Raw genomic sequence first — 10,023 nt, forward strand, 5'->3', positions numbered from 1 at the left:
ACACACACACACACACTCATGCACGTGCACATGTGCACTATACTACCCACAATTCTACTTTGATTTAACTTTTGTAGAAGGAACGAGATTGAAACTGAGGTTTTGTTTGCCTATGTGTTAGTGGCTAGATTGCAGAACACTGGGGCAGGACCCCTTATAATCAACAGCTTGTGAAACTAAGACTGCAGGACTCTAATTACTTCTCAGAAGGAAGGGATCTGAGTCATTTCTCTGGCTCTGGGAGGAACTGTTTAGGAGGTCGTTAATCGATGACTATCTACACCTGGTTCAGGGTCCCTGCGCCTCCTACAATATTATCATCTAGAGGAAGCTTTCTGATAAAGAACAAAGGAACACTGTCATTCCTCCTGTGGAGGTCATATTCCAGAGCTGAGAGTTTAAAGTCGGTTTAAAATGTAGAGTAGGCACAAGTGGTTTCGAGATTGTCAACTCTTAGCCCTCCGAAGGGTAAGCTGGTCTGCTCTGCAGTAAACTCCACCTGTCTCTTACACTCCGTTTTCTGTGTCTCACCTGAACTCTTTCAATAAAGATCATGATATGGATATCCAATTGCCCTAGCAGCTAGGGTCTAACTGGTAAATCAACTATGACAAGTACAATTGCCATGCATATGTGAGTATAAATGACTCTCTATTTGGAGCTATAGTTCTTTTTTCTTAGGCATACACTAGGGAGTAGAATGGCAGAGCCATCTCAGTACTATAAATACATAACTTTATAAGAAACTGTGAAATTGCTTCCAAAGTGGTTTTACTGTGTGGCATTTATACCTGCACTTATGAGAGTCACACTTGTTCTGTGTTTTCACCAACGCTTGTTAGCATCAGTCTTTTTATTTTAGCCTAATGGGCACGCAAATGTAGCTTTTCACAGTTTTCATTTGTGTTTGCCTGACTGGCCTGTCTCTGACTGCAGTGCTGGGTTAATGGGAACCTGCTGTGCCCAGCTATGAACAATGTGTGTGACGCTAGGCAGAGCCAGGGTTAGCTTCCTACTTCAGTGTGTCTAGCACTTTTGGCCAAGGGAGAAGCTTGGCCTTCTCACTGCACTGTAGCAACTTGTGAAAGTTACCTATGGCTGCACACTAACCCAAATGTAGTGACTTCAAATATCAATTTATTCATTCAAATTTATTTATTTAAGTATTATTTATTAATCCGAGAATAGTAGTGCATTCCCATGATCCTAACTCTTAAAGGAGGAGGCAGGACATTTTGAATTCCATGCTAACCTGGGCCACATAGTAATTTCTCATCTAAAACAAAGAACACACAAACAAAAAAAGCCATATTGTATTTTACATTATGTATTTAAAAGTACTCATTCTTAATTGTTAGTTTATGTGTGAGCATGTGTCTCTTTCTGTGTGTATAACTGTATTGTGTTCAAGTATCCTTGGAGGTTCAAAGAGCCATTGGAGCTGGGGATGTGGCTGTGAGTCACCAAACATGAGAGCTGGGAACAAGATTTCAGCCCTCTGAGGCATGGGCAGCACATACTTTGAAATGACAAACTATTTCTCTGGGTACCCCACTTGTCAAAATATCATCCTTTGTATGGGTTAAAAATCCAACTGGGCTTGACTCAGGGGACTCTGTGGAAGTTCTACTACTGGTCATCTCTCCAGGGTCTCGGGGCTTTCTCTCTTCCTATCTGGAGGTGGGCTAGCCTGGTCTCCTAAAAACTCGATGGCTTCTAGACCGACTCAGTCCAGCCTGGCCTCAGGAGCTCTGCTGTAGTATTGATTCTCCAGTGTGTTATTTATCGGGGAGTCTCTTACTTCAACCCAGAAGTTCTTCCAGAGGAAGAACCATGTTCTGGAAGAGGGTGTCATGGCTGTCTTTGAAAAATACAAGCCATAGGTTTTCATCCTTTGATGGGAGAAGGAGGGCTAACCTTTAACCTCCATTTTTCAGCCCAGATGCTGATCTTGGTCAGCCTCTCTGGTGGCAGTATGTCATAGACTATGGTAGGTGTTCATTTGGACTCTCTGATCCAGGCCAGGGTCAGGGTGGTGTCTGTTCTGGGGAAGGTGACAGTGTGCATGGTGGGTGGGGAGGGCTGGGAGATAGTTTAGATGTCTGGGGCCCACAGCATAGGTACTCCCAGGACAGCTGGTGTGACAAAGGAGGAAAGCTTGGCCGTGTGGGTTTGCTGTCAAGGGGCTGCTGAATCCCTACTGCAGCCCTGCAGATCTGCTCTGCTGAGAAAGGCCCACCCACACACACAAGGATGTTTGGGTTGGCTGGGGCTCCAAGACATGACTCCGAGCTGGATGGAGCCTCTCAGGCTTCAGAAATGGCACTGAATAAGAGGCTGCCTCCTGCGGTGGCAGTGGAGTCTGGTCCTGTCTCCCTGCCCAGCCAGGAAATGGGACTCCTGTGTTGTGTTTGGCCAGTTGTCTCCAAGGCATCAATACGGCAGAAGCCCCCAGAGTTTGTAATGACTTTAGTACTGTTCCCGTGCACACTGACTCCCTGCTCCTCAATACAGTATATAACGAAGTCCCTAAGACATCACTGGGGGTAGGTGACAAACTGCTGGAGCCCCAGCCTCAGTGCTGCATCGACTAATGTCACAGCCCAAGGGAGGAAAGACCATCCTGAAAGAACAGCCTGAACTCTCAGCCCTGGCTTCTCTTACTGAGACCACTCTCTTCCTCTCAGTTACAAACCTTTGCATAGCCCCATCTAGAAGGACCACGCTCTGTCCCCATGGTATGTGTTTAAGCCCGTCCTTGACCTGTAGATGCTGGACCTTACTGCAGCTGGTTCAGCCTGGCTGCTGCTCTTCCATCACGACTGTGGCTCATCTACGAGTCTCCTATTTCCACTTACGTGCCCCTCTTGCCCTGGAGTGACTTCTGTCCTGGAGAGCAGGGCCCTGGGATATCTGTTTCACCGTTGCTCCCTATGTGTACCAGGCATGGAACAGTGATGCAGCCTCTCCTGAACAGAAACGGATGCAGGAGCATCTGCTGAGTTTTGGTTTTCATTGGCTTGAGTATAGGATATGTCAGGACTGGTCTGCCGAGTGCAGTGGACTGAGGAGTCTACAGCCGGGTTTGGGGCATCCTTGCCTAATCGTTGCAGAACCTGGGTTCCATCCCCAGTACAGCAGAACCAGACAGGCATCAACACTCCCAGGAAAGCAGCTGTGGGTCCTGATTGCTGAGTCCTCAGCCCTCCTTGAACAGTGGACACCTCTGTAAGCTGCCATTCTCACAGCCGCTTGTAAACATCCAGAAAGCCCAGCGCCCTGCTTCAGGCCTTCCTGTCCCTCAGGGGAGGCTTGCTCACCAGCAGCTTATAGAACGCCCTGGGGTCTACCGCCTGGTCACTTGCTTCACTATGCAGACACCATGGTGAGGTCTCTTGATTTCAACCTTCGAATCTCATCGACTTTTTCTCACGTCTGTCCTGGGACTTTGGCAATGGAGCGCCACAGGCAATGCCGGTAGCCCTCTCCCGGGCCTGGAAGCCCTCTCCCCGCCCGGAAGTGGTGTTCTCCTGTGCCCACAGGCACTTTCCTCTGGGCTGTTCTTGACATCCTCTTCTCACAAGGACCCAGGTCATTTTGGACGGGGACCTCAGGGGACCTCATTTTAGCTGTTTGATAACCCTGTCTGGCCGGTGGTTTTCTAAGCATGGCGTTGTGCAAGGCTCCAGTGAGGAGGCCCAGCCTCTGCTACGCCTCAGCTTGTTCATTGCTGAGCTCGGAACACTCGCCTACTTTCCAATGCGCATGCCTTCAGCACACAGTTCTTTCCTCTCACAGCACATGTTTACATGTTTTGTGTTTTTCATACTAGGGACGAAGCCCAGAGTTTTGTACATGTTAGACAAGTACTATGTCCGGCTAGAATCCCCACAAGTCAGGTTGGCCTTCAGCTTCTTCAGAGCACCCTGGCTCTGGCTGGGGTTACAGGCAGGCACCACCAAAACCAGTGGTTTTTGTTGTTGCTTCTCTGCTTGTTTTTGAGATAGGAACTGCCTATGTAGCTGAGGATGACTTCAAACTCCTAATTCTCCTGCCTCTACTTCCCGAACTCTGGGATTGAATTCCCAGCTGGCCTTTTCCCAAATAGATGGCATTGATTGAGAATATTCACAGGGCACTCAGAAGTTTCTAGTACATTCGCAGCACTAACTCCAGAATATTTAAAATCGAAATTTAACGCACATGCCATAGATTTATGACATCTGCAGTAATGTGGATTAAGCCTTGAAATTGTTACAGTAGATGAAATCAGCCATTTACAGCTGGGTGTGGTGGTGTACTCTGGGTGTGACAATACCTTCGTACTCCAGAAGCGAGGCACAGAAAATTTCAAGGCCAGCCTGGGCTCCATGAAGTGTGAGGATAAGCGGCTCAGGTCGAGTGCTTCCTTAGCATTCACAGTTGTACCCCGCCTGCAGGACTCACAAAGAAGGCCAGCCCCACACCACGACTCTATTTGACAAAGCTGTGGAGAGTCATCAGCCCCTAGGGGACAGAAAGGGGAATGGTGGGCAAGTGCCCATGGCTGGGAACAGACTAGGGCTGAATTTCTATTTAGGAATAATCAGAAAGAGGCTTGGAGGTGAATGGTGGTGACAATTTCACCGCAGTCTGAATGTACTCAGTGACATGGACCGGACGGTAAATAGTGGTTAAAGCTGTAAATGTGTGTCTGAATGCAACTTTAAAGGTGCTAAAAGTCCATAAGAAGGTTGCAAGCAGATGAATGCTGATGTCCGTGTTAAAGTGACAAATAGGTTCAGTGCCTGTAGGAACGCAAACATGCTTACACTGTATAAAGCCCCCAAGGGCACTTGCACAGGGTGACCCTGTGGACATGGGTGGGCAAGTGGGATGGGCAGGTTTCTCGGTGCACAACTGTGCTTCTGGGATTTTGAAAACAGGGATTCTGTTACATAGTGGGGAAAGTTAAAAAACAAAACAAAACCACCTAGGCCAAGCCAGGAAAAGGAGTCAAAGCTCAGGGGAAGAGGCCGCCTTGCCCTGGGGCAGGGGCGCAGCAGGAGAAGCCAGCCCTGCAACCCAAGCAGGCTCAAGAGCCTCGCCCTGAAAACTCGAAGCTCCTGTTCTGTGAGCATTACGGCACTGGGTCAGCGGGCAGCCATGAGACTGTCACTCCGGCCTGTGCCATTGCTGCTGTTCTCAGGACGCCAGCGCCAGGTGCTGGGCCAGGTGGGCTACTCAGGAGCAGTGGGCATCTTGGGTGGACACACTCCACCCAGCCAGGAAGCTAAGGACACCCCTCTTGTAGAAGGTGAAGGGGGATGAGGACAGAGAGGCGGGGTCCATGGCGAGCCTGGAATGCTAGCCTATGGGAGAACTCCAAGACAACAGAGCCTTTGACTGGCATCCAGGCCCCACAAGCTTCCGTTGCCCTTCTTAAATGCAATCTGTGTCCCCTTGGAACATTTCTAAGTTGGAGGTTTGAGAAGTAGAGGAAAGTTCTCTACTGAAAAGAAAAAGGCATTTTACTGTCTGAAGAATAAACAGATTTCTGTCAGCCAAATGGGAGAGACCAATTTTCCTAGATCAAATTGCCGAAGCCATGGAAACTTCCTGTGCTTTCTTGCTAGGGTGCCAGCTTCTGCTAATGCCTCACCATGACTGTTTTCTTCTTCAGAACAGAACTTCTCTGGGGAGGAGGGGCTGCCTTTCAACAGGAAGTACAAGGTCCCTGTGGATACAGAGCCACTCTCTCTACAGGCATCAAGGTGAGGGAGCCCAAGCACGCAGCCAAAATAATGGAAAACTCAGCCTAGACCCATCATGGTGGCCACAAATCACATAAGGCTGCTAAGTGCCTGAGAAGTCACTGCCCCATGTGTATGACACATGTCCGTCTTGGGATAAACGCGTGTCCAGCTTTGCTGATCATCTGTGTGAGCTGATTGTATACTTAGATGATCATATTGTTGATACAGTAAGTTAATCATTAAGTATGAGGGCTATTTACGTCTTTAGTGTGCACTGTGGTTTGGATTTTGAACACCCCCAGAGACTGATGTGTTAAAGGTTTGGTCCCTCCCTGTGAAGTGCTGTTGAGGGAAAACCTTTAAGATGTGGGGCCTTGTGAGAAGGTCTTCAGTCCAGAGTGTTGTCCTTCAAAGGGATGGTGGAGGCTAGCCCTTCCTTCTCTCCACTTCAAAGGGATGGTGGGGGCTGGCCCTTCCTCCTCTCCACTCCACCCCACAAAACTCTTTCTGAGACAAGGTTGGACTCACTGTGTAGCCCAGGAGACCTTGAATTTCTCATCTGCTCCGGCCTTCCAAGTGTTAGGGTTACAGGCGTGTGCCACCAGCAGTTCTGAGGTGCTGGGGATGAACTGTTTCCATGCATGCTCAGCAAACACTTTACCTCACTGCTTCCTTCATGGTGCGGCCTTGCCTCAGGCTCACATTCACGGCCTGTGGAATCCTTAAAACTATGAGCCAAAATAATAATTCTCTCTCTCTCTCCCTCCCTCCCTTCCTCCCTCCCTCTTTCCCTCACCCCCTCTCTCATAGATAAATTCAAGGCCAGGAAGAGAAACTTCTCTGTCTCAGATCCTTGGAGGCTGAAGATACAAAGGTATTTTACAGGATAATGGCTTACAGTGAGACAACAGCAGGAATTCTCTATAACAGTGTCATCATTTCTGCTTTCAAAGTCAGCCAGGATGTGGGACCTAAACCTCTTGGGATGGTTTCTCCCTTGCATCATCTTTCCAGACAAACACAACTGAATTTATATGGGGTGGGGAGATGAACCTTTTCTGTTTAGAAGATGATTTTTAAAACTAATTTGTACAATGGAAAGCAAGTGTAATGTGGTTCTTCAAATATTAAAAACACACACACATATTTAGGTCACGTCTGCTTCTATGGAGTGACAGATGTCTCGTCCATCTTTGTTCCTATAACTAAATGACAGCAGAGAGGTTTCTTTACTTCATGGCTCTAGTGTCTGGAAGATGTGTGGCTATGTGCTCTGAACTGAAGCATCTCTCCTAGAAGATGGAGACTCTCAAGACTTAAGAAACTAAGGAATCCATGATGCAGAGAACTTGCTCAGGAGACTTTGAAAGCTCAAATTTGTTTCAAGATCCACACAGCCCGGTGGTGGAGAAACTCTTCCCTGAGCTGCCTGAATGAAGTCACACAGGGAACCACAGGCATGAGGTTTGGTGTTGGTCCCACGTTGGGGTGTGTTTCCTTTTCCTTGGCTGCCTCTGAGTCACCCGTACTTCTATAAGTCACTCCTATCCATGTCCCTGTGAATAACCCCAAGAAAATCACAAAGCTAGACTTGGGTGGAATCGTTTCTTGGTCTATCATCTGTGTCATCTGTGACGAGATTGTATCATGAAATAATAATAATAATAATAATAATAATAATAATAATAATAATAATAAAAAAGGGTACCATTCCACACTACGCCGGCAGGGCACCTGCTTACAGACAGCAGACTACACTTGATGTTTCCTCAGGAAAACTCATACTACACAACTCCAAGAATGCATTGCTGGCCTAGATGAGGGTCTCTTCTGCATGTCAACACGGCAGAGCATATTCTGGTGAGGCAGAGCATCGCGCTTTTGCGAGTCTTGCTCTCCCTTCCTTGCTCCCTCTCCTCCTTCTTCACTATGTAACCTGGGTGTGTAGATCAGGCCTGCCTTAGCTCACAGAGCTCACCTGCCTCACTCCCCATCATTTCATGTGTTTAAGGATAATCTGTAAGTGTGTGTGGGCATTTTGCCTGTATAGTTATGCACCATATTCATGCAGTTTTTCCAGCCAGAAGAGAGCATTCGACCTGAGCTGAGCTACCATGTGGTGCTGGGAACCCAACCCAGATCCGTGTAAGGACAGTCCGTGCTCTTAACTGCAGAGCTGTCTCTCCAGCCGTTCCATGTTCTCGCGGAGACACTGACAGACATCTGAGGACATGCTCTCATGGAAGCACAGATAATTTGGAAATAAGTCCAAGTTTATTTGGAGACTTGCAGCAAAGGTGTTAGCGCAAATCACTGGGGGAAAGAGAGGCTGTGCAAAAGTAAATGACCCAAGGAGAGCATCTAGAGCAGATGACCCTAAATGTGCACTGAGGTGGCCCATGTCCCTAACCCTTCACTTGGGAAGCTGAGGTAGAGGAATAGTGAATTTGGAGTCAGCCTGGAATACTCTGGCAGAAAAAATATTCAGACATTGGAGAAAGCTGAGAGTATAGACAGGATCCGTAAGGAGGGAGCAGAAGCTGTGACGGGAGTGTCATGAAAGAGGTAGCGGTCCCATTGGATTGCAAATATAATTGATACATATATGGTTACATATAATTTATATATCATATTAACATGCTAATACTACTGGATATTTAATTTCTAATTATGTATTTGTATGTAGCATTATAAAATAATACACGAGTATTTTTCTCCAGTTCAGAGCCACAGGACTGAAAAGCACAGGCTGAGCCTTGAGCTTTCCTGTAGCACCAGGAAGTAAGGAAGTGATCAAGCCCAGCAAGGGCTCGTGCAAAGGACGCATGAGAAGCCATAGTACTGACTGGCCGTGGCTCCAAAGGTAAACGTGTAAGCCTGAGCTTTAGTCAGGAGGCAGGGCAGGAGCCGGCAGCACTGGACCATGCATGGCAGGAGGGAGCTGGGAAACCTTTGCCTGCAACTCCATAGGCATAATCCATCCAGAGAGAACCAAGTGCCAGGAAGTCTCTGGTGACAGGTGTGGCCTTGACAGTGACTCAGCCTCAGGAGACACCTGGCAGGAATGTTGTGAGCCCTGAGAGGGACTTAGTGTCCGCCCTAACATGCAGACATGTTGTGTCACATGGGAATAAATGGCCAGGTGTGTCCAGAATCAGAAGAGACAGGAAGAGCTCCAGGCAGTGTCCAGATACATGGGGACAGCATGGGACCTTGGTCCTCAGCTGGGGAAGCACACATTTTGGCACAGTTGGTAACATTTGCACAGGGGAGTAGGACAATCCTCTGCTTTTCTTTCTTTAAAAAATATTTATTTTTATTTCACATGCATTGATATTTTACCTGCATGTGTATCTGATGTCAGATTCCCTAGAACTGGAGTTACAGAGAGCTATAAGCTGCCATGTGGATGCTGGGACTTGAACCCAGGTCCTTTAGAAGGACAACCTGTGCTCCTAACCACCGAGCCATCTCTCCAGCCCCAGTCCTCTGGTTTTCTAAGGCTTTTGATACTGGTAGTCAACTGTGGTCTGAAAATACTAAATAGAAAATTTCAGAGGCGCTGGAGAGATGGCTCAGCGGTTAAGAGCACCAGCTGTTCTTCCGGAGGTCCTGAGTTCAAATCCCAGCAACCACATGGTGACATGGTGGCTCACAACCATCTGTAATGGGATCTGATGCCCTCTTCTGGTGTGTCTGAAGACAGCTACAGTGTACTTATTTAATAAATAAACAAATCTTAAAAAAAAATAGAAAATTTCAGAGGCAAATCATTCATATATCTTAATAAATATTTTTATAACTTCCAGTTTTTGGTCGTTACTGTTATTCTCCGGTTGTTTTTGCAGAAATATCTGTATGTCCTCCCAGCACACGTGCGTAAAAGTAAATCAGCAAACCGAACCAGAACATTGTGTCAGCAGCAAGCATCCTGAACTCCATATCTGAGCAGCCAGTGCTACTTTAGGAGCTGTGATGGAGCCCTACTGCTGATGCGTGCTCCTGCCTGTCAAATCTCAACGCAGCAGTGAACACACTGTGCGCAGAGCACCAGAGGAAAGAAGTGGAGGCAAGGTTTAAGGAGTGAGCTGGGTTGCCTTGGGGGATGTGCTAAATGTCTTCTCAGTGGGTCTATGACTTCCAGGAAGGGAGACTATGGACCTGTGGGGAGAGACAAGACACACCTAACACCTTCAGACACCCAGCCCTCTGTATATAGATGTGGTCAGAAAAAGACAAGGAAGGAGGGTTGGCTTGCTGTTCAGTGGCAGGGCAAGTGTCTAGGCTG

The sequence above is a fragment of the Micromys minutus genome (assembly GCF_963924665.1).
Source record: "Micromys minutus genome assembly, chromosome: 7".
Lineage (NCBI taxonomy): Eukaryota > Metazoa > Chordata > Mammalia > Rodentia > Muridae > Micromys > Micromys minutus.